Consider the following 4,636-nt stretch of genomic DNA (forward strand, 5'->3'; position numbering starts at 1 on the left):
GGTTGACAGCTTCTGCCTACTTGAGTATCTCGAGGAGCATGCAGACCCGGCCTCTTCTTTGCATTCACTATATCTCAAAACCGAGAGGAAGCCTCATTCTTCACAGTGCCAGGGCCCTGGGTAGAAGGTGGGAGGGGAGCCTACCTTTCCAGTCCAAGAGGGAACGGAGGCCCATAAATTACACAGAGATGGACCGTTCAGTCACATCAGCAGAAACACCTTCCATCTTCCTCGTGTGGACACTGGGGAGAGGCTGAGTCACTACATGACTCCGTTCCCTGGGTGTGTTCATGTGTGTTTGTGTGTGTGTGCATGTCTGCATGTATGGGCACGTGTATATGTGAACAGGTACATATGTCTGAAGAGAAGCAGCTGTTGCAAAGCCTCGGTGCGACAAATTGTCACCCTGTGTGCCTTCCTGGGAGAGTCAGAAGGGTCTGGCTCTGGCCACAGGGCCACTGGATCCTCCTGGCCCTTCCCCATTGGTGGCTTTAAGGACTGCTTCTATCTCAGGGTGGAGGGGAGTGGAGAAGCCAGTGTCCCCTGGCTAAATCCTTGCTGTGGGCGCTCCCAAAAACATCTGTGGCCTTTGGGAGAATGAAAGAGAAATGAGCCGCAGCCGTACCCCGGGGCTGGCAGGATGTAGTTCTGGCTGTGTCAGTGTCCAAGAGGGACCCTTCTGTGGGCTTTATGTAAACCACTGCACAGGGGACTCAGCATCTGACTAAGAGAGTGAACCCCTGGAGTCCAAGGCCCTGAGTTCAAATCTTGGTTCTGTCATCACCTGGCTGAGAGTGCTGCAGCAGCTAATTTAATAGCACAGGCTTCAGTTTTCTCATCTGTGAAATGGGAATAGCAACTAGACTTCCCTCAAAGAGTTGCTGTAGTGCTTAAATGTAAAGGACTTTGAATACTACTTGACACAGTACATATCCAAAAAAAGGTAGCTGGGTTTTGTTGTTGTTGTTGTTTTGTTTTTGACTCAGAGTCTCACTCTGTTGCCCAGGCTGGAGTACAATGGCATGATCTTGGCTCACTGCAACCTCTGCTTCCCAAGTTCAAGTGATTCTCCTGCCTCTGCCTCCTGAGTAGCTGGGATTACAGGCATGTACAACCACGCCTGGCTAATTTTTAATTTTTAGTAGAGATAGGGTTTCACCATGTTGGCCAGGCTGGTCTCGAACTCCTGACCTCAGGTGATCCGCCTGTGTCAGCCTCCCAAGCTGTTGGGATTACAGGCATGAGCTACTGTGCCCAGCCTGTTTTTGTTTGTTTGTTTGTTTTTTGTTTTTTAATTAGAGTAGGACACAATAAATAGGAGATGGCACCTCCTACTTGTCTGTCTAATACATACAGACCAAGTTCAGCCATACGTGGCAATAGCATTAGAGAACATCCCCCCTGACTCGGCAGTGCTTTCTCTTCCTTTGAGGTGACTCCACCTCCTCCACCCATCTCCCCCATGCAGGTATCCAGCACCTTCTGTTGTCTTCTTGGCTGGCCAGGTAAGGCACTCTTACTGTACCTGTCCAGGGAAGCCCACACCAGACAGAAGCCCGACTCTGGAGTAAGCATGACTAAGCGTGCGCCTTCAAACCTCAGAAACTTTTTGAGGTCAGAAGCAGTGTCTAACTGCTTCCCTCCTCCTTTTTGCTCACAAAAATCTTTTAACCGCTCCCTCTGCTATGTCAGGTGCGTAAATAGTTGTTCTCTTCTGTACTATCTTCTAGAAAGTTGTTCTAAGGTGGACATGAGCTAGAGTTAAATCATGCCCATGAGTGAACATAGCTTCTCATTCTAGCCTGGGACTCTTGCCTTATTTAATTGATGGTGGCATTTTAGGGATCAAAAGTAGGCAAGAGAGAGAAATTTGGGGGCAGGAGGTGTAAATTTGGTGTAGAACAATTCCCACTCATGCTTAGAATCGCCTCACAAAGCAACCTGGGACCCCACTTTTGTCAAAGCCACCCATGGTGCTTAGATCTGTCGAAGAAACATCATTTCCTGCACCCAGCAGAGGCACACAAAATCGGTGTGATCTGTTTCAACCGGTTGTAAGTAATATTTTTAAGTACTAAAGCAAAATATCTGTAATATCCTGAAATTTTGAACAAAAATAAGATTTTGGTTTTGGTTTATACACATAAGCACAAAGCTATCTCTTTTCAGGGGTTGAGCCTTTATGTTTGGCTTAATTGCAGTTTTACAAATATGATTTGCCCATATTACAGCAGATTTTTAAAGGGGCAGGTAAGCAAAGCTGAGGAAGACAAGAAATAAATAAGCTGGGAGGCTAAAGAAAACTAACATCAGTACCGTATGCATGATGGTTTAGTAGCAATTTTTCATAAGCATTTCATTTGAGGCAGGTGTTCTCATTCTACAGATGGAGAAATCAAGGGGCAGGGGGGTTATATGGCTCTTCTTCAGAACTTGAGGGTTTTTGGATACCACACTTAGTGCCTATTCGTACTGCCTCTTGTGGAAGGGAGTGAGGGGTAAGGGTGGGGAAGAAAGGGGTGCATGCGGGGTAAATGTGGAAGACTGCTGGCACTGGGTCAGCAGGGGACAAAGCCAGAGTAGCTCTTGCAAGCGCCACCACGCCTCCCGGAAAAGGCTGATAGGGCAGCCACCTGTGCACTCCTGGTCTGCTCTCAGCCTGCCCTCTGTGAGCTCATCCCCGCTGTGTGAGCTGATTTGACCCACTCACCAGGAAACACCTCACTGCTGTTGCCTGGCCCCTTTGCAGAGAGGCCCCCTCTACCACTGCTCCCTCCTCCTGCTTCTTATGTTCTCTGAGGCCACCACCCAGGACTTTGCAATACAGCTTTTGGTTTGCTCTGGGATTGCCCCTAACCCCCCTGCCTGGGGCCCTGCCCGGCTCCTGCTGGCTGACATCGCTGGCCACTGCTCCCTGAGCTGGGTCAGCACACAGCCTGGAGTGATCCCTGATGACGCTGGGAAATGGACCTATGACCCCTGTTTATGAAGGGTCAGTGAACTTTCTGGTGGTGCACAAGGTGTCAGAACAATGTCAGCAGGGCCAGCGGGGGAAAGTGCTGACAACCGTGGGCACGGGCAGGACCAGCTCCTCCCTCGGAAGACTGCAAGCAGCGATAGCCATCTGTCCTTATCTCCGCCCCTCCAGCCTCCACACAGCCATCCAGCTGACTTCCAATAGACAAATGGAAGTCGAGGGTGTCTGACATTAACCAGTCATCTTCTCCAGGCCATTTTCTCAAGGAAAGGGATTAACCTAAAGAAGGATGTGTGTTTTCTGGAAGGATAATGAATCTCTACTCCTCTTGGGTTTTTCCTCCATTTTTCTCTTCCTTTTGTTACTTACACTCTCGCACCTATTCTAGGCTTTTTCACTTATATTTACTTTTCTATTTATACATTGAATTGAATACACAATTATACTCTCATAATGTATCACTAAATACAACTCTATTCAAATACTATGTGTTAAAGTCTGTGCCAGGCACTGTCCCAAATACAATGAGAATTGGATCTGGTACACAAATAACCTCACTACAGATAGAGGGCAATAAATGTCATAAAAGGGATACAAAGACATTGCTGTTGGGATGTAGACAAGAGTAGACTACTAGCAGATGAAGTGATCAGAGATGGTCAGTAAATATGACATTTAGCTGTGCAATGAATTGGGTAGTAATAGGCAGAGTACAGCATTGCGGTCTTTTGCAGGATCTGGTGCAAAGTGGACATTCCACAAATTCTAGGCAGAAAGAGCAGCATAAGTAATAATGTAGAGACAGCAAAAAACAAGCAGCCTTGTTTTCACTGATGAACTGATTTGTTTGGCAAATGTTTGCTACTGTGCAGCAAGCATGGTTCTCAGTGTTAGGGATCTAGGAATAAACTGAGCACAAAATGTCCCTGCCCTCAAGGAGCCTGTGCTTTAGCAGCAGGAGAAAGACACTAAACAAATAAAACTATAATATGCCAGGTGGTGTTAGGCACTGAAAATAAAGTTAAATCTGGCCAGGTGCAGTGGCTCACGCCTGTAATTCCAGCACTTTGGGAGACCGAAGCACGCGGATCACTTGAGTCCAGGAGTTCTAGACCATCCTGACTAACATGATGAAACCCCATCTCTACTAAAAATAGAAAAGTTAGCCAGGTGTGGTGGTGCACGCCTGTAATCCCAGCTACTCGGGAGGCTGAGGCAGGAGAGTTGCTTGAACCCAGGAGGTAGAGGTTGCAGTGAGCTGAGATCGTGCCACTGCACTCCAGCCTGGGCAGCTGAGTGAGACTATGTCTCAAAAACAAACAAACAAATAAATAAATAAATAAATAAATAAATAAATAAAAGCAGGATAAGGGGCAGAGAGTGACAAGGGACATATTTTTAAGAGGGTCATCAGGGAAGCCCTTCTAACAACAAAAATCTTCTGGAAGTGACAGGGGCCACCATGCAGGTGTTGGGGATGCAGCACCACAGGTGGAGGGACTAGCACTCTTAAAGGGCCTGCAGAGGGAACAGCAGAGTGTATCCAATGGACACAAATGAACCACCGTGGCAAGTTACCAAGCAGGTGAATTATAGAGATGAGGTTAAAGAGAACCTCGGGGCCGGATTATGTGGGGCTTGGTGCACCACAGTAATGAC

Source organism: Papio anubis, chromosome 6 (genome assembly GCF_008728515.1).
Source record: "Papio anubis isolate 15944 chromosome 6, Panubis1.0, whole genome shotgun sequence".
Classification (NCBI taxonomy): domain Eukaryota; kingdom Metazoa; phylum Chordata; class Mammalia; order Primates; family Cercopithecidae; genus Papio; species Papio anubis.